We start from the raw sequence: 20,909 nt of genomic DNA, 5'->3' as shown, positions 1-20,909 counted from the left end.
CAGGAGACTATTGAACACTGACTATGTATTAGATGATATGAAAGAATTATTACTAATTTTTTGTATCCTAATGGTATTTGTCTATGTTAAAGGAAAGAAAAGGGGTCCTTATGTATTACAAATACATACTAAAATATTTATAGGTGAAATTATGTGATATCTGAGATTTGCTTTAAAATAATCTGGGGATCCAGAGACAGAAAGTAGGTAAGGGGTTGCCAGGAGCTGAGGTGAAAGGAGAATGAGGAATGACTTCTGCTGGGTATGGGGTGATAAACATGTCTTGGAATTATATAATGGTGATGGTTCCACCTTGTGAATATACTTGAAAAACCACTGAATCATACACTTTAGAAGGATGAATTTTATAGAATGAAAATGATAGATCATTTTTTTTAAAGATTTTATTTATTTATTTGAGAGAGAGAATGAGAGAGAGAGCATGAGAGGGGGAGGGTCAGAGGGAGAAGCAGACTCCCTGCCGAGCAGGGAGCCCGATGCGGGACTCGATCCCGGGACTCCAGGATCATGACCTGAGCCGAAGGCAGTCGCTTAACCAACTGAGCCACCCAGGTGCCCCTGATAGATCATTTTTAAAAAATGAAAAAAGTATCCAATGGTGTTTGAGAGGAAGTGTGGAGTATGTAGAACAAACTGACCATCAGTGAATAATGGTTGAAGTTGGGTGATTGTTACATGGGGATACACTTTACCATTTTCTCTTCTGTTGTGTATATTTTAAAATTTCCATAATAAAAGGTTAAAAAAAAGGCAGGACTGAAAGAGAAAGACAAATAAAAGTGAGAATGTAAAACTGGGCTTCAAAGGAGGTTAAATGCCCACATGGTAATATCTGGCTAGGGGGGTGACCCCATTTGGTTGTGTTCATTCTTTTTTTTTTTTTTGAGAGAGAGTGTACACGGGCATAATCAGGGAGAGGGGCAAAGGGAGAGGAAGAGAGAGAGAATCTCAAGTAGACTCCCCACTGAGTGTGGAGCCTGATTCGGGGCTCAGTCTCACAACGCTGAGATCATGACCTGAGCTGAAATCAAGAGGCAGACACTTAACCAACTGAGCCACTCAGGTGCCCCACCACCATTCTTGGAATTAAAATCCATGTGACATCTCCTGGGCTCCTCTTATAGAGGACACTGATGTGTAACAAATGCCAACAATGCTTTCTGATGTTTGATGTTTCCTGTAATACCCCTTAGTGTAGGCTCATGTACTTGTGTTATCTCCTTTTTTTTTTTTTTTAATTTTTATTTATTTATTTGACAGTGCACGAGAGAGACAGCACAAGTAGGGGGAGCGGCAGACAGAGGCAGAGGGAGAAGCAGGCTCCCCACCGAGCAGGCAGGCCAATATGGGGCTCCATCCCAGGACCCCGGGATCATGACCTGAGCCGAAGGCAGACGTTAACCAGCTAGCCACCCAGGCACCCCTCGTGTCATCTCATTAAGATGTGAAGAAAGCAGTTTTGCAGATGGCCAATAAATGCAATCCAGTGATCACTCTGATCCATTTGTTATAGTTTATTTTTTTATTTTTTTAAGATTTTATTTATTTATTTGAGAGAGAGAATGAAAGAGACAGAGAGCACATGAGAGGGGGGAGGGCCAGAGGGAGAAGCAGGCTCCCTGCAGAGCAGGGAGCCCGATGCGGGACTCGATCCTGGGACTCCAGGATCATGACCTGAGCCGAAGGCAGTCGCTTAACCAACTGAGCCACCCAGGCGCCCTATAGTTTATTTTTTATTCGAAAAACCAATACATACACACACAGCAAATAAATAAATAAATAAATAAATAAATAAATAAATAAATAAATAAATAAATAAAATAAGTATGTCTTCTACTCTAAACCCCAAGCCCCCTGGTGAAAGTATTCTTTGTACTCTTCTGGAAATATTCTATGAATATCATATTGTAAGAGGATGTAAAATGAGTCTCTTCTTGTCTGTGTGGTTAATTTTATGTGTCAAATTGGCTGGGTCGTGGTGCTCAGATATTTGGTCAAATGTTATTCTGGATGTTTCTATGAGGGAGTTTTGGTTGAGATTTACATTTAAATCTGGACTTTTGAGTAAAGCAGATTGCCCTCCATAATCTGAGTGGGCTTCACCCAATCAGTTGAAGGCCTGAATAGATCAAAATTCAGCATCTTCAGCCTACCGGCCTACTTTGCAGATTTGGGACTTACCCGACCCCTGATACTCATGTGAGCCAATTCCATATAATAAACCTCTTTATCTCTCTCTATACACTTCCTATTGCTTCTGTTTCTTTAGACAACCCAGACAAATGCACTGTTTCGGTGACAGCTGAAGCAAGAAGACAAAGGTACCACCTTCCAAAGTAAGCTGTGACAGAAATCACTGTGGCCAAGAACGGGTAGACTCACCCACACTGATATAACAAGGTTGGCTGGCTGGAGATTCGAGATTGTGAGGTGATGATTTCTTTGGAAAAGTTGGGCCAGCTGCTACTCCTCTTGCTACATCTGGTAAGAGCATCAGTGGGACGAGACTGATGGGTGTCTGAGCAGCAAGGCAGAACTTAGCGGATGTGCTCCCAGGCCACCTGCAGCTCAGCACCCCACACTTTGATCTCTCCAGGCTAAGAATGTGAGCACTTCCTATAAACCACAGGTGGGCTGTGTGGGAGAGACATTAGCCTCGAGCCATTTAAAATCCCACACAGAGGGAGCAGTGGCTGAAGGGCCACCCCCTTGGTCCAAGCCACCACCATATCTCTTTCGACCACTGCAACCATCTTCTTTTAAAATTCCTCTTGGCCAAGCCAAAGCTCAGACTGATTTCCTTAGCATCTCTGGGGGTGTGGGCCAAGGCATCGGTATCTTTAGAAGCTCCCCCAGGCAGCTGTGTGCAGCCCAGGTCGAAAAGCATGACCCTGTGTGATCTGGGTCCTACTTACCTCTCTTTCTCACTCAGCCAAACATGTCCCTGCCTCACTGCCTCTGGACTTGCTATTCCCTCTGCTTGGAACAATTTTCCCGAATACTTTCCTGTGGCCCACTTCTTCAGGTCTCAGCCCCGATGACCCCTTAGTGGAGGCTTTTCCAACTACCCGATATAAAGTAGCTATCCTTCCTTGCCCACTCTGGGAAGTCTCTACTGAATTACCCTGGTTTATTATTATTACTTCTTTTCCTACCATCTTTGACTATCGGAAATTATTTATCTGCTAATGTACTTTCTCTCTCCTCCACAAAAACGTAAGCCAACAAGACCAGGGCCTCTGCGTCTTGCTAGAGAGACAATAAAACAGTGTTTAAGAATGTAAGCTCAGGGGAGCCTGGGTGGCTCAGTCGGTTAAGCATCTGCCTTTGGCTCAGGGTCCTGGGATTGAGCCCCGCGTTGGGCTCCCTGCTCAATGGGAAGCCTGCTTCTCCCTCTCTCATTCCCCCTGCTTGTGTTCCTGCTCTCGCTGTTTCTCTCTCTCTCTCTGTCAAATAAATAAACAAATAAATATCTTAAAAAAAAAATTAAAAAAAAAAAAGAATGTAAGCTCAAATCCCAGCTCCGTCACCTATGAGCTGTGTGACCTTGGGGGAAGTTACTTAGCCTCTCTGTGTCTCACTTTCCCTATCAGAAAAATGTTGGGTAACTTGGTGTTGTAAAGTAGCCACTCCACATCAAATGTGGATAACTTGCTGGATTACTGTCGAATGTCATTGGATTGTTGTCGAGCATTAGATAAGATACTACATGTAAATGGTCTGGAAGAAGGCTTGGCTCATCACAAGCATTCAGTAAATGTTGACCGTTCTGATTATTGTCATCCCCTCCTATACCCTGAACACCCAGTATAGTGCTTGGCACACAAGAGGAACTCAGTAAATATTCGCTGCAAGAGTGAACGAAGGGCCCAGTCGTGGTAATAGCTGAGTGCAGAGAGTCTAGGCAGGAGGGAAAAGCAGGTGCAATGGCCCTGAGGCTCATGGTACTTACAGGAAAGAGACTCACAAACAACAGATAATTGAGCCTAACACCTTCTCGTGGAAGCTGAGGGTGAATAGTATTTCATGCTTGAACAGGGGCAACCCTATCTCCCTATACAGGTGAACACAGAGAATGGGGCCAAGATCCTTCCCAGAAAATGGCCTGGAATAAACTGGATCCAGAGACCACGAGAGACTGAAGTCCACTGCCCTATTTCAATAGCCTAGGAAACATTTCAGGCGAATGTGACCAGCGGCTCATCCTGGCCGCATCCATCTCCGTCAAGTTCCCATAGAAGGCCCAGTGTGGAGCATGCTCTTTCCTGGCGCGATGGCCCAGACAAACTTGTTTTTTCCAAACAAAGATAACGAGCTGCATGAGGCAATTTACTGAACCAGGTTATTTATGAATAAGCTAAAAGCTGGGAGGACAGCTACCAACAATAATAACTATAGCTTCAGAGCACTTGTTCTGTGGTCTTTCTGGCTGGAATCAGCTCGCAGGGCCAGCTGGAGACTCAGGCCACTCCTAGCTTGAGATATTAAACCGTAACCCTGGCCCACAAATGGATGCTTGTTTTTCTGTTTTTATAACAGGAAGGCGTGCATCCAGCTCATTCCAGAGCTGTATTCGCTCATTAAGAAACAAGTTAGATGGGGTGAAGAGGGATGGGCTGCATCTCTGTTTTCCCTCCCAGTAAATTTTTTTTTTTTTTTACCAGTCTACAGCTCCTAGACTCTCCAGGCAGGACTAAGTATAGGTGTTTTGTGTACGTCATTAACGTCAAGCCATCCTTACAGTGGAGTTCAGAATTAATTCCTGAGGTCAGCATCGAAAGCCTGAAAGAGGTAAGTGGGAGTTGCTCTAACTGAATGGAGAAGTTTCCAGACTTTCCTGGGTTCATGGCTTCCATCTTAGGAATTATTTCATGGCTTTCTAGGCCAAGAGAAATATCGAGCAGTTTCATTTATTAAGCACTTAGAGCAAAATAGCTTACAAAGTACTTATGTCCTAACAACTTGGTAATTGAAAAAAATACGCATCATGTTTTTACTTCCTTTAAAATAGCTACAATTACTTATTAGTGCGATATGTGTGCGTTCGCTGGGCACTGCACAAATTCCCGAACCTTGGAACCAGATCGGACACCGTCACCCTCGTTTCCTGTTCCACACTGATTTTCACAGGGTACTTGCTTAATTTTTAGTGCAACCACCACCCAAACCCCAGCTTTGCAAAGATGTGACATCACTGAAAGGAACATGTTGTAATGTGATGTTGAAACTGCGAACTACCTCGTTGAGCAATTTGCACGGTGTCTGACACGATGTCTAGAACTGCCGTTCCCTTGAAAATTCAAAGTACACCATGCTGCCCCCAGGGCATCCGAATGCAGGGTTTGGGAACCGTGGGCCTAATGTTATTACTTTTGGCATCCTCCCCGGCAGTAAAGAACCCACATCTCTGATGCAATAGCCCTGGCGAAAAGCCTGCCTACTCCTCATGGAAAATGGAGGTCTGAGAAAGCCACGGGCTGGAAATCTCCAATGAACCGATCTATACTTCAAACTAGGCCACACTTTAGGAAAATTAAAAGGATATTACACTTTTTAAGATGGTGTAGTGGTTTGAAAGGACCATGTTCTTAGTGCAAAGGTGGTTTAGAGTAAGCTCGGTATTTAGAAGAGTCCTTAGGGGCGCCTGGGGGGCTCAGTCGGTGAAGCGTCTGCCCTCGGTTTGGGTCCTGGGATCGAGCCCCCCATTGGGCTCCCTGCTCTGTGGGGAGTCTGCTTCTCCCCTTGCTTGTACTCTCTCTCTGACAAATAAATAAAATCGTTAAAAAAAGAGTCCTTAAACATACCTGAAATAAAATAAAATAAAATGTCATCCAAGGGCTGGATGAAACAGATAATGAAGGCCCAGTCGCCATCATTGAGGAGCTCACAGCCCATGGAAGAGACAGATATAGGGACAGAACGTCCAACAGGGGGCTGCCCTCCATGAGCAGCAGAGGGACCCTGAGGCCTGCGGGGTGGATGGGGCAGGGAAGGGTTCCCAGAGGGGATGGAGTCCACACAACTCCCTTTGTAATGATCTTGGGGAGAAGGATGAGTTTAAATTCAAAGTTCTGTCTTCTTTGTGAAATGGCAATATAAAAATTAACAGATTGTTATGGGGCTTTACTTATCTTAATATTTTCACACATTTTTTCAAGAGTTCTTATCTGTTTTTTAATGAGCATGAACGTACTACACAGGTTACATGTAGTATCTCATTTAAGCTGGAAAAACAACCCTACGGGCTTCTGGCCATGGTGTAGCCACACAAGCTCTGTCTCTGTAAACCACTAGAAGACCAGAAAAGCTTTACAAGGCGACCACTCAAGGCAGTGGGAGCAGGCCCTGGAAAGCCGTGAGCCGTCAGGGAAGGGAAATTCAGAAGGTGCACCCCGTGTTCGCCTGGCCCCTTCCCCGGCCACATCTGTCACTCTGCACTGGCCTGTGACACTCGGACACAGGGTCCCCTTCACTTCCTAAACACTTCCTGCCTCAGGGCTTTTACATATGCTATTCTCTTTCCCCGGAAGCTTCTTCCCTCGTATGGCTCACATGGCTGGCTCATTGCCATTCTTCTCATCCTTGTCTCAAAAGCACTGCCTCAGTTTCTCTGATAGTTCCACCGTGTGGTTTTCTCTTTTAACAGCGTGTTCTTTTTTTTTTTTATATATAATTGGGTATTATCTGCTCATTTATACACTATCTGCCTCTCCTACTAGCCCGTGACTGCCATACCTAGTGCCCAACCCAGCACCTGGCATGTAGCAGGTGCTCAATAAAGAGCTCTTGAATGAAAAAAAGAAGGGGGCGCCTGGGTGGCTCAGTCAGTTAAGCGTCTGACTCTTGATTTTGGCTCAGGTCATGATCTCAGGGTCCTGGGATTGAGCCCCGCGTGGGGCTCCATGCTCAGCTCAGAGTCTGCTTGTCCCTCTTCCTATGTTCCTCTCCCCGCCCATGTGTACGCTCTCTCTTTCTCTCTCTCAAATAAATAAAAAAAAATAAAATAAAATCTTAAAAAAAAAAGGAAGGACACATCAGATTGTTCCCCTCCCCTTCCTGGGGGGGAGGTGGGGAATGGGGACTTAAGAGGGAAATGGAGAGATAGGGAATTCCTCCTCTCCTTTTACAAAAGTTATTAAAACATGTTCATGAAGGATTTGGGACTTGAAGACAACCTATGTCCACTGTGTATCCTCCCAGTAACCTTGAGAAGGAGATGCTGTCCTCCTCCTCATTTCGCAGATGAGGTTCAGAGAAGTGAACAACTTGTCCGAGATCCCCCAGCCAGTCAGTGGAGGGCCTGTGGGTTCAGAGCCCTGGGATCTGTTCATGACACTGTCCTGCCCTGTTTAATGGCAAAGGATTGAAGTGACTTTTCTCTTTTCCTACTTTTTCCTCTTCCCACTTACCCTTGTCTGGCCCTTTTTCAAGCTCTACTGACAGATGGACTTGGGCTGGCCAAGTGCAGTTTCTGAGAGCACAATGGGGCAGGTGCCCAGTCTCTTCCTGGAAGGACCCAGGGAGGGCGAGCTCTACCAGCCAAACTCCACAGCCAAGGTATCCCCCAGCTGGAATCATGGCCCTGATGATTCAACCCAAGGGCCCCTTGGCCAAGGCAGCCCATGCCAGGGGACCCCGGTGTGGCTGAGGCTCATGGCTGAGTCACAGGGCAGGCTGCTGGCACCTGAATCACCCGCTCCACCTCTGGCTGGAAAGAAGAGACTGGGGGGCTGGGGTGGGGCACTGGGCTGGGACCGTGTGTCTCATCCTGTGAATACATAATAACGATGACTGTAGTAACAACAATGATGAGCAGTGACAGCTACATTTAATGACTGCTTTTTATGTGCCAGGTGCCATTCTAACAACCATAGATGAATTCACTTAGTCTTCATTACAATCCCATGCAGTAAGTACAATTGTTTTTTCCTATTTCACACATGATAAAAGCGTGGCCCAGCAAAATTATGTAATTGGCTGCAGGGCCCAGGGCTGGCACATGGAACAGATGAGATGTAACCAAGGTCTGTCTGATTCCAAAGGCCAGCCATTCATCTGACAAGTGTTTATGGAGCCCTTACCATAAGCTAGGTGCTGTTGTAGGCACCAGGGATACAATGGCGGGGTTGAGTGAGAAATTAATAGACAAATCCATGACATCTTAGGTGGAGACAAGTGTTACGGGGACAATAAACTAAGCTAAGGTGGGTAGAGCTTACGGGAGGTTAGGGTGCGGATGTTATTTCACACAGAGTTTTTGAGTCCTCCCTAATAAGGTGGCATTGAGCAGAGAGACCTGAAGGAGGTGAAGGAACGAGTCCCAGGCTTCCCCCGGACACAGAAGAGCAAACGCTGAGACTGTATGTACTTGACGAGTCACGGGGAGGCAGGTGTGCTCGTAGCTAAGCAAGCTGAGGCCAGGATGGAGGTCAGGGCAGTGGGGAAGGGATGCGAGTCACGTTAGGGTGTCACAGTCAACAGGAGGACTTCTGTTTCTACTTGAATGACATGGGGAGCCAGGGAGGGTTTGGGGTAAGGAAATGACATGATCTGACTTATGGTTTAAAAGGATCGCTTTGCTATAAGGAGACCAAAGCAAGGGCTAAAAGGGCAAGAGACCCATTGAAAAGCTTGGTTAATGCTATAGGTGAGTGATGACAGTGAGTTGAACCAGGGTGGTAGGTTCTAGAACGGGTTTGAAGGCAGAGTGGAAAGGATTTGCTGATGCGTAGGATGCCAGAATTCGGCTCAGGTCATGATCCCAGGATCCCGGGATCAAGTCCCGCATCGGGCTCCCTGCTCGGCAGGGAGTCTGCCTCTCCCTCTACTCCTCCCCCCTGCTCATGATCTCTCTCAAATAAATAAATTTAAAAAAAAAAGAAAGAAAGAAAAATGCAGGCCTGAAGAATGGCTTCAAGGGTTTGGGTTGAGCAGTTGGAAACACGGACCCCTGCCCCCTTTGCTCCCTTCTCAAATGCGAAAGGCTGCAGAAAACCCAAGTGCCCAGTTGTGTCCACCGTCAGATGTCCTGGCGGACATTTCTACAAACAAGTCTGGGGTTCAGAAGGGAAGACCCACCTGGGCATTTAATTTCAGGAGCCACGGATGTACAGAAACCCCTGGAACTGAATGAAACAGCCTATGGAGGGGGATCCAGAGGTTAGAGGTCAGGGACATCAGAGGGAACTAGCAGAGAGGACCGAGTGAGGCATGGCCAGGGGTAGGAGGAGAACCAGTAGAGCCTGAGTATTCTCTATAGCACCATCCTGTTTGGAAAGCCAAACAGAACTCTTAACTTCTGTCCAGAAGGACAAGCCTGGGTAGTCACCCAGGGGCTGCATGATGCTCATCAGCTCTCTCTTCATCCTTAAGGTGACTCTGGGCCTTCCCTCCCATTCTCTCCCCTTCTCCTCCCTGCCTTGCTTCTTGCCTGACTTCACCACAGACTTACACTTTCTCTCATGCTCGCTTGTGCCTCCTCCTGCCAGCTGCCATGGTCGGCGTGGGTGTGAACGTAGCTGAGGAAAGGGGCAGACCAAAACAACTAACTGAAATCAGATAGGATAAGAATCACAAAGAAGTGTTCCAGAAGCTCAGAATTTCTTGTGCTTCTGTGGTTTACAAAGCACCTTCATGTTCAATTCTCTCTTGTGGTGGCTGAGGGGAAGCCCGGGGTATTCAGAGCAGGGCATCGGAGAGGGACTGCCATGTCATCCCCCGACTCCATCTTGGGTTCCCAGCAGGGATAGAAGCGAGGCCAAGACAGGTCCTCTAAGACGGTTGCTGCCTTCCGCAATGGAGGCTCTGGTGTGCCACCTGGACCCCCCGCCGCCCGACAGAAGTGCTCATTCCCCCAGCTGTCTGGGGTGGTGGTGGCTGATGGCTCATGGCTGAGAGGCTTTCCAGGAATTGCCCTCAGGTAAGGGGGCAAGGCCTTGCCCAAGTTTATACCACATTCCTAGTGTAGCCCATGCACAATGACTGGTTGGTGCAGGAGTTCAAAGGCCTGGCTGTCTTGCCATGATGTGTGACCATTCTGAGGGGCCTTCTCAGCTCTAGGGCTCTGCGTGGGATCATCTGAGGTCCCTCTTGTAACCACCTTGTAGTTCACCCTCCCCCCCATCCTACTTCCCTCACTTCTCAGGTTGGTGTTCCCACATGCAGACCATTCCCAGAGCAGACCCCAATAAACACCCTGGATCAAATCCCTACCTCAGATTCTACCCATCATCCATTTTCCCACTTCCTACATCCTAAGAGAACTCCAACACTTTTAGGTTTCTACCCCCTCCACCCAGCCATGGGCTTCAGCAGAACTGACCCAACTCCCAACACAAAAGGTAGATACTGATTACCTCAAGTCACTCAGAACACAGCACTCCTCTCTCTGGGGCCTGGGGACGGACGTGTGAATAAACGGTCCCAATCAGATGCAAGAGAACATCTTATTCCACGACTGATGTGAGCAGGGAAGCATGAAGCATATAACCCAGAATGCCACAGGCAGCCTGCACAGCACAGGGGAAATGTCTAAGAATGAAGCTGAGCCCGAGGCCGGCCCGCAGAGACAGAAGGAGCCTAGGACCTTGACAACTTCACCAAGATGCTAATCCCCAGGTCTTCAGTGTGTTTCAGCCAGATTGAGGTGGAATTTTCTGTTACTTGCAGTCAAAATGATCCTGATACAGGGTGGATGCATTTGCTGGCTCCGGGCACTGAAACCTGTTTTGCTGGCTGATGGGTGTGTCGGTGGGAAGGTATTCTTATTGAGGCTCTTGTCTGAGGCAGAAGTTTTCACTCTGAAGGGACCTAGGGCCCCTGAGTCCTTTTCTTCAGAGCAGAATACCTTTAGGTTGGGGGCAAGCTATTGGGGGAAATCTCTTATTTCCAAAGTCCTGCAGTTTCCTTCCACATTAGGGGAGCGACACCCCTGGCCTGTCTGCCCTGGTCATTCACTCCTCGTCAGAGGGATTGACATACTCCAATCAGAGGGTTTGGAGAAGAAATGGGGAAAACATAGTAAGTAGTCCAGCCCATTCTCCTTTCCTTTCTCTTTGAGAGCTGTCTTTCCTACAAATAGCATGTAATCTGCTCTGCTTCCCAGAGTATACGTTTGTCAGGTCAGGCCCCAAGGTGGGGAAGGCTGAGGCAGCCCAAAACTGTCTGTATTTGATGGGTAAGTCTAATTCTGGGGTTCAATAATGAGAAACCCACTTGCCCGCACACCTAAGCCACATTCTTTGATGTCTTTATTCGTACTCAGGTGTTACATTTTCTTTTTCCGATTCCTTACTATATGCCAACACCTTACACAGAGCCTGCAACATGGCTGACTGGTTGTAGGAGCAAAGTGAAGCGTGAGGCGGGCCAATGACCTTTAATGCTTCTTCCGGTCTGAGACCCAAAGATTCTATTATCTGACAAAGGGAAGTGCACCAGTTCTGCCGAAGAGAACTTTTTTTTTGGTTCCCTAACACTTAATTCCGAAAGGCATTTATTCAATGGTTTCTCATAAGAGAACTTGCACAATGAATACCCAATAGCGCCATTACCAGTGGTTTTAGAAAAGTTGCTGGAAACTCCCCTGGCCTGACAGGAACCTCCTGCCCTTTCTGACTTTCCCTGCTTGCCCCGCTTTGTGGGCTGAGGAGAGGGCAGCAGGTGCACTCCTGCAGAGCTCTTCAAGGTCGGATTTTTTTTCTTGCCTGATGTGATCCTTAAGAGATCTTCCTTTTGGGGGCCTGAGGACCCGACCTTCAGGCAAGGCCCCATCTCAGTTGGCTTGGAGGGGCATTACTCACTGAGAAATGATCGCCCCCCTGAGTGACAGGCCCTGACAGAGAGCCCGTCCCCTCACTCCCCCAGGGTCTCCGCCCAGCACCCCCTCTGTCTGGGCTTCCACAGGGAGTGCCCCGACCCTGGACTTGACCTGTTCTGCCTCCCTGTCAGCACTTCTCAGCTAAGCTCCTCCACCCTACTCTCTTTTCTGCCCTACAGGAGAAGAAAGGAAGCCTCCATGTGCCTCCCAGGCGGGATCAGATTCCAGATTGTAATGAAAACACACCAAGCTGAGCAAACAAAGCAGATGCTCCCTTGGCTGTGCTTATTCTCTCTCACTGTGGACATTTCCTCGCTTTGGGCCACGTCTGCAGGCGAGCGCCCAGGAGCCTTCCTGCTTGTTGCTGGGGCGCATCAGCCTGGGCTTTCATGGCAAGGACATTGGACCAGACAAAAAATGAGGAAATGAACACTGAGCTCCACGAGGCTCAGACTCCTCTTCTGGCCCGGAAGAGACCTCTCGGGTGACCTTGGGCAAGTAACTTTCCCTCTCTGAGTTCCTGGCTTCAAAAATTAACCATGTTAGCTTAGGTTATAAAAGCAAATCAGCCTGGCCGCCACCACTATATCTCATGAAAGAAAAATAAAAGCAAATCGAGGGCAGCATTATTCGCCATAGCCAAGATATGGAAGCAACCTAAGTGTCCGTCCTTGGATGAATGGATAAAGATGTTTTATGTGTGTGCACATGCACACACATGCACACCCACACACTAGAGTATCATTCACCTAGGAGAAAGAAGGACATCCTGCCCTTGGATGGACCTTGAGGGCATCACGCTAAGTGAGATAAGTCAGACAGAAAGACAAATACAGGATGATCTCACTTGTATATAGGATCTTAAAAGCTGAACTCATATGAGGAAATAGAGTGTAGAATGGTGGTTACCAGGAACTGGGGGTGGTGTGGGGAACTGGAGAGATGTTGCTCAAGGGTCCACATATGCAACTAGAAGATGAATAATTTCTGGAGATTTAATGCACAGCATAGTGATTATAGTCAACAATACTGTATTAGCTACTTCAAAGTTGCAAAGAGTGGATCTTAAACGTTCTCACCACAAAAGAGAAATGAGAATTATGGGATGTGATGGAGGTTTTAACTATCCTGTGGTGGCAATTATATTGCAATACATAAATGTATCAAATCAGCACATTATATAACTTAAACTTACACAATGTTATATATCAGTTATATCTCAGTTTAAAAAATACATTGAGGTGAAGAGCGTGATCTCTGAGGCGCGATCACTTGGCTTTGAACTGTGGCTCACCACATACTTGGGGAGTTTACTCCATTTCTTTGTCTTCTAGCTCCCTGAACTGTAAGATGGTCATTAATACCCAACTCAGAGGTGCTCTAGGTAAGAGGAGTGAGGTAACTGTGTTTGGTCCTCAGGCAGGGCTGGCACTGAGCATGCTCTCAATAAATTCAGTATTATCACCATGATTCCTAAGACTCTCATGGTCTATAACGGAAGGCAGGCATACCAACTGAAAGTGCATTAGTGGGTTGCAGATGGGGCCACAGAATTTTTTTTTAAGATTTCTTTATTTGAGAGAGAGAGTGTTTGGGGGTGTGAGCGGGGGTGGGGGAGGAGCAGAGGGAGAGGGAGAGAGAACCTTAGGCAGACCCCGTGCTGAGTGTGGAGCCCGATGCAGGGCTCGATCTCACAACCCTGAGATCACGACCTAAGCTGAAACCAAGTCAGATGCTTAACCTACTGTGCCACCCAAGTGCCCCATGGGGCAGCAGAATTCTGTATGAGCACAGCATGGGCACAAAGTTGGCAGGGGATGTCACATCCACTGAAGGGTTGGGGAGAAGTTCAGGAAACTCTTGAGCTTGAGCTGAGTCTGGTGTTGGGTCTGACACAGGTGTGGGGCACTCATGGAAGATAAAAGAAGGAGGGAAAGGCAGAGAGGCCTGGAACAGCCTGGAATGTTTGGGGATTGGAGAGGGGCTGGGTATGGCCAGAGCCCTGGGTGTGAGGGGGGTCTGCTGAGAGAGGACCTGGAGGATCTGGTGGACCCTGGTGGATCTTGCAGGCTTTACCTGTAGACACCATGGAGCCACTGCTGGGTTTCACACGAGGAGTGATGTGGCCAGTTCTAGGATTTGGGACTGGTGCTTCAGCAGCCACCGTGGAAAATGGATGGAAGGGGCCAGCCAGGAGGCTGGAGATCACTTAGACAGTGACTGCTGCAGATGAGACCAGAAGAGAGGCAGAGCTGAACTGAGACAGTGGGAAGAGAGAGGAGGGGGGAGATGCAGGAGATGGGTGCGACGGAAGTGAGGGGCCTCGAGGGTGCCGAACCACAGAACTGATTGCTGAATGATGACCACATACGGCAGCCAAATCCCTTCACACTGGGACTCCTGCCATGGTGCAGATGGGGAAACTGAGGCCCGGGGAAGGTTGAGTAATTTCAAGGCTGCACGACTAGTGAGCAAGGGAGGATGCCTGTCCAGCAGTCAGGTTTTAGATCTCTGAGCTGCAAATACAGCACAGGGCTGCCTCTCTGTGAGAAGAAATAACTTCTATCGAGTGCATTCCATACGCAGGCATTGTTCTATGGAACTTGCCCAAGGTGATTCACCTGGTAAGTGGCAGGGCGGTGATTCAGACCTGACTGTGGAGCTCCTGGACTGCACTCCTATCACTACACTGAATGGCTCTGGGTGGCCCTGTGACATAGGTGGGACCACGGGAGTGGACGTGACTGTCTAAGGCATCGCTGTCCCCAGAGCCACAGGAGTAATTCTTTTTTTTTTTTTTTTGGTGGTTTACATAGAAACATACTAGTTAAATGTTACACTACAGAGACAATTAGTGATCAATGGTAAATGATAAGCATCTCTGAAGTTAAAATGTAAGGCATTGGAGCATAAAAGGAGTGCTCCTTTGTCCCCTATATCCCACGGAGGACTGGGAGAAGGAGGGCATTCCATGACACATGCCTTGCATCAGGAGTAATTCTAAATTGCTCTAGTAGCTGCATTAAAAAGGGGGGAAAAAGCAGATGAAATTAATTTTAAGAACATATTTTATTTAACCGAATATATACAAATTTTTATCATTTCCGTGTGTCATTTTCATAAAAAATTAAGAATGAGGGGCGCCTGGGTGGCTCAGTTGGTTAAGCGGCTGCCTTCAGCTCAGATCATGATCCCAGGGTCCTGGGATCGAGCCCCGCATCGGGCTCCCTGCTCGGCGGGGAGCCTGCTTCTCCCTCTCCCTCTGCTTGCCTCTCTGCCTACTTGTTCTCTCTCTCTCTCTGTCAAATAAATAAATAAAACCTTTAAAAAAAAAATTAAGAATGAGATACATTATGCTCTCCTTTTCTGTACCCAGGTCTTTGGAATTAGATGTGTATGATGGGAATGGTTCTCTCCACACTCTCAGTTGGTTCTTAACACAGAAGGGAAAGAGAAGTGTTACGTACTGGGGCTCAGTGTGGTTGACATAAAATTGCGAGGCAGTGAAGTGGAACATTTCATGTGTGGAGTGGCCACTGTGTGACCAGGAGAGTAGGTAGCTGCTCTGGACAGTGGGTACTGATCCTAAGTCATGGAGGCAGGGATCCCCGATGGGACTGATGAGCTACACAGAGGGCAGGTGAGCGGCTTGAGGTCACACAGCCAATAAGCAGGAAGACTGTCTGGGCCCAGAGCCTGCTGCTTTTACTTCTACGGAGAAGTAAAATTCCCAAATTGACGAAGCCCCAGGAAGAACAGGTTTGTTGAGCCCCTTGCCGACATGCGTTCCCCGTTCCCTCCTTCCTCCTTTGCCAACCCTGGTTTGGGCCAGAGCCACGGCCATTTAATACACAGATGGAGGTGGGGTGGGGGGAAGCTCCCGAATGAGGATGATCCCCAGTTCCAGAGGGGACTAGACAGCCACAGGTAGATAAAGTCCTCTGGATGATTCAAGCTCCTCATTGAGGGCAAGTCTGTGAGGGTCTTCCTGGGGCTCCGAGGGCAGAAGTGTCATCAGACTTTGCTTCTAGCTGCTCTGAGACTCTTCTAACTCAGGGTCCTAGATGATGGCCAGCCTGCTCTCTTGGTGCTTTTGCTCTGGTTTCTTTCCTTCCTGGAATGCTCTCTTTGCTCCTCTACCTAATACCTACTCACCCATCAAAGCCCTAAAGCCCACCTCCTCCTCCAGGAAGCCTTTCTGGTCCACTCCAACTCATAGGGGTTTCTCCTTTCTCCTCTGAACTCCCACAGGGCTCTGTGCTGCTACTTGGGGTGTTTAACAGCCATTTAATTCTGAGCATGTGCTCACTCACTTAGTCCACAAATACTTATTGAGGGCACTGTGCTAGGCACTGGAATACAGTCATAATTAAGACAGATGCAAGGGAATAGTATAGTTGGGGAGGTAAAGAATAAATAAGCAGATAGATAAGAGGTGGTTCGATAGATGGATAGACAGATGGGTAATAAACAGGTAAGAAGAAGCTAGTGTGCAAGTGCTTTGAAAGACACAAGCCAGAAAGTGATAGATGTACATATGATTGTGCATCAATTGAATTTTTAGGGACCCCTTGAAGCTGATCAATCAGGCCAGGTTTGCAGAATTTAATTTAATAGGATCTGGGCTCTACTACACCATGCTTTTTTTTTTTTTTTTAATCATAGCGAAGTCACAGAATCGTTAGAAAAATCAGATGGAATTCTGCAGGCAACATAGTGAAAGCCCAAACCATGGGGTCAGGCTGATCTAGGTTCAAATCCTGGCTTAAGCACTTATAAATGCCATGACCTGGAATGAGTTCTTAAATCTTTCTGGCGCTTGATTTCCTCTTGTGTAAAATGGAGGTGACATACCTATATCCATCTTCACAGGACTGGGAGGATTAGAAATTATATCTCTGTATCTATCTGTCTAACCTATCAATCTATAATCTATCCATTTCTCTAAGTGATGGTTATTATGACATGCACAGAGTACTAAAAAAATGCAAAAGGACCCACACATGGAAGGTATTGCTTCAAGCCTGGGTCTGGGATTCGGGCTTTACCATTTACCAGCTGTGTGACCTTGGAAAATTTCTTACATACCCTGAACTCCCATTTTCTCGTCTGTAAAATGGGGTTTATAATACATGCCTCACAGAGTTACTACAGAAATTTTGTGAAATCAACAATGTACACAATTCCAGCCATGCCTGGCACAAAGCAATGGATATAGGCTGCTTGTCATTAACTCTAAGTCCTTCTCTGGATAATAACGTTATCTGGAGATTGCATAAAATCTGAGATATACGAATAGAATTCAAGCTCTTTCCTTTATTTTTCTGGACCCGGTGGCCCCTATTTTCTGGATGTGGGGGCCTCTCTGCCAGCTGTCGATAAAGAGCCTTTGGGGGCTGAAGGTGTGTTAGCTACAGCGATGCCCTAGCAAATCTTGCTCCTGCAGATTCTGCGGTCAATTACCCACGGGATTTAACTCCCCTCCCTCCACACGCTGCCCTTTTAGGGAGGGTTTGAAGCCTGCTGACTTCCCTGAAGGACTTGGGGGTGTCTATCTAGGGCCAGACAGTGGAGGAGGATGCTGAGTGTGGGGGTCCTGCCTGGGAATGGTTAGACTCCTTGTCTGTCTGGCTCCCTTGTGAAAGATTGAGATGTTAAAGGTCATTGTAAACATTTTTTTCAAAAACAAGAAAGAGATTTCTTTTGTGTGGGTTGGGATGTGCCTCCCTGGCAAAGGGTATCACTCACTTCACCAAATTTAAAGGGTGTGAGAGGGCTGTGCCGAGGTTTGGCAAAACTGGAGTGTTTTTCTTCTAATTTAACAATTTAATTTTAATTTGGGGGTTGGATCTGTGCAGGCTTGTCTCCCATGCAGATCGGCCTTGCAGTAGGGAAAGGGGGTGTAACAGGGTGGTGGGGAGAAACTTCGGAAGGAGGAGAGAGGGCAGGGTGCTGAGAACTTTGTCTTGGGCGTGCCACCTCCAGTGACTCTACCCTTCTAGAATGAACAATGCAGAGCCTCAGAGTGTGAAGGGACCGGAGATGGCATCTGGTCAACTCTTTTTTTTTTTTTATTAAAAAAATTGTTTTTAAGGATTGTATTTATTTTTTGAGAGACAGAGTGCACGAGTGGGGGGTAGGGGCAGAGGGAGAGGGAGAAACGGACTCCCCACTGAGCAGGGAGCCCAACACAGGTCTCGATCCCAAGACCTCGAGATCATGACCTGAGCAGAAGGCAGACCCTTAACTAACTGAGCCACCCAGACGTCCCTGGTCAACTCTCTGATTTTACAGATGAACAGAGGGCACCCAGGTGACTTGCCCATGGTTGCTCATAAATCAAAGACCAAGATTGGCTCCAAGTCTGTTCAGCACCAGGGGTACTTCTCTCCACCAGTCCTGTCCCAGGGCCATGTGCATGACACCGGTGGTCCACAGGGTGACTTAGAGGGCACACAAATGAACATTTAAGGTTTTTTTTTAGATTTTATTTATTTATTTGAGAGACAGTGAGAGAGAGAGCACAAGAGGGGGTAGGGTCAGAGGGAGAAGCAGACTCCCTGCTGAGCAGGGAGCCCGATGTGGGACTCGATCCTGGGACTCTGGGATCAAGACCTGAGCCAAAGGCAGTCACCCAACCAACGGAGCCACCCAGGCGCCTGAACATTTAAGTTTTAACAGCTATTTATTTCAATGTGTATTAGAAAAAATCATCTGGCTCATAAAACTCATAATCTGTGATAGTCATATAAAATGTCATTTAAAAATACATTTATTTGAGTAAAGAGACAGTATGTGTGTAGGGAGATTGTTTTTAAAATGTTGGATAAAGAACAGAACCCGTAACCTGTAGGGTTGTTATAAATCATGACCACAGTCCCCTGTCTTTAGTTCTTGGTGCTGCAGGGAGAAGACTGGGAGGTCCTTTTAGTTCTTCTAGAATTTGGTATTTTTAGTCTGTGTAGGAGCAAACCTCTGCTCCCCTCTGACCCCTATATTCCTTTCTCCACCACCTCATCCTATCATTATATTTTCCTCTCTCTTAACCTTTGTCTTCTTTCTTCTGAAACCCAGAATAACCAGTGAGCAGTGAGAATGGCTGGTCCTGGGCTAATCAGTGAGCTTTCCCCATCCTAGGAGCTGGGATTCCTTCAGAGCCTGGGTGGCTGAGGGTGCAGAGCCTTGGGCCTTTTTCTCATCCCATCTCCAAGAATTTCAAGCTCACCCCATCTATTCATTTTCTTGCCAGAGCTGCCTAACCTGTGAAACAACTCTGCCTAAAATATTAAGGGGTTCTAGTAAATACGGAACCAGCATATGTAACGTACCATGACAATGGTACATTATTAGGCCTTCAGATATCCCAAAGTCATAACAAGAAATAAAATCAAAAGACTGTAAGGCTACAATGACATATAATTATCACCCAGAGTCCACAGTTATATTAGAGCTCACTAATTGGTTGGTTCACTTTATGGGTTTTGACAAATGAATAATGATATGTATCCATTGTTATAGGATCATACAGAAAACTTCACTACCTTAAAAATCCTCTGTGCTCTGCCTATTCATCCCTTCCTCCCCCTAGCCCCTGACTCCATGATCTCTCTAGTGTCTCTATAGTTCTGCCTTTTACAGAATGTCATCTAGTTGGAATCATATAATATGTAGCCTTACCAGATTCGCTTCTTTCACTTAGTAATATGCATGGATATTTCTTCCATGTCTCTTCATGGCTTGATAGCTCATTTCTTTTTAGCGCTGAATAAAATTCACCAATTGTAACAAATGTACCACTCTGGTTGGGGGGATGTTGATAGTGGGGGAAACTATGCATGTGCGGGGGAAGAAGGTATATGGGAAATCTGTACCTTCGGCTCTATTTTGCTGTGAATTTAAAACTGTCCTAAAAAATAAAGTCTATTAAAAAAAAACAACAACTATGAAGGGTGACCCTATTTATACACCAGTTCTATGCTGGGGTTAAAATAAGATAAATGAAATCCTTCCTCTCCTAGTGCTCCTAAAAGCAGTTATCATAGGGGACTATGAGAAAATAATTCAGTGTATATTGAGTGTCCCCCACTCATAGAGGCAGGGACTTCGATTTATTCTCCACTGAATGAACACTGAGAGTAGTCAGAACACTGCTTGGCACATAGAAGGGGCTCAATTAATATTTACTGAGTAAATTAACAAAAATAGTAGGCCCCATGACTGGAGCTCCAATCATGGTTTCTGCCTTCAAGGTCTAGCCTAGAATGCTGACAAGGTCTAGCCTAGAACATTTACGGTAGGACAGTAAGATGGTGCAGTGAGAGAGAGCTGTGTCAGGTTCAGAGCTGGCTCAAAGGAGGGCAGAAAGACAGAAGTCATCATGCTTGAGCAAGACAGAGAAGGCTTTAAAGAGGAAAAGTTGCTTTAGCCAATCTAGAAGGATGAGTTCCAAGGGGGAGATATCTCCATGTATGATTTCAAAAGTAGTAAGTACAAGTGAGTTTGGGAGGACTTGACTTAAGGAGGTGTCACCCTGCCTGTCCCTGGGGTCACACTCGGATCATTTCTGACAATAAACTAGTCCCTGGACTTAAGTACTCCAGCTCCTTTTGCCCTCCACCCTACTCTAGCTGCCCCTTCCTGGCTCCAGCCCAAGGCCTCAGGGTCTTGTGTGTCACTGTAAGTGTCTACTTTGGTGTCTATTTTGGGGTGATGGCATTCAAAGGGGCTCTACCCAGAAACACCAACTATGTGTGAGCACTAGGAGCTGTGGTGTCCTGGAGCTGACTCATACTGGCTGTTTTTCAGTGTTCCATGGAAGGATCTGGAGTGTTGCAATAAACGTTGGATTACTGTTTTGTTAAAATAAAATATTTAAAAGCTTGGTTTTAAAGCATGCAAAAAGCACACTCAAATGTTTAATATACATTTACTTGGGCTGCCTGGGCAACTGTGTTTTGTGGAGTCCTCAGAGTAGGACTTCTCCTTCTGTGTCTTGGTTTATTTGGAAAGTCACCCGAGATTGCAGAGCAAGCTGGTAAAATGCTGGTGATTTTCTCAGAACTGTGTTCTG

At 46.8% G+C, this 20,909-nt stretch overlaps 1 long non-coding RNA gene across 1 annotated transcript in view; it reads left to right on the top strand.

Moving 5' to 3' along the window:
- Positions 1–20,909, top strand: part of LOC135364392 (uncharacterized) — a 59,385-nt gene that overhangs the window by 23,873 nt on the left and 14,603 nt on the right. The window contains exons 3-5 of the long non-coding RNA XR_010411354.1: positions 1,282–2,505; positions 4,084–4,362; positions 4,686–4,812. This is a non-coding gene — a long non-coding RNA (uncharacterized LOC135364392). The remainder of the gene's footprint in view (positions 1–1,281; positions 2,506–4,083; positions 4,363–4,685; positions 4,813–20,909) is intronic.

This window comes from Mirounga angustirostris, unplaced genomic scaffold (genome assembly GCF_029215605.1).
Source record: "Mirounga angustirostris isolate CCGP_5_RB_7025 unplaced genomic scaffold, mMirAng1.0.hap1 SCAF_5, whole genome shotgun sequence".
NCBI classification, from domain to species: domain Eukaryota; kingdom Metazoa; phylum Chordata; class Mammalia; order Carnivora; family Phocidae; genus Mirounga; species Mirounga angustirostris.
The sequence above is the reverse complement of the archived record's forward strand: the minus strand, read 5'-3'. Positions and strand labels throughout refer to the sequence as shown.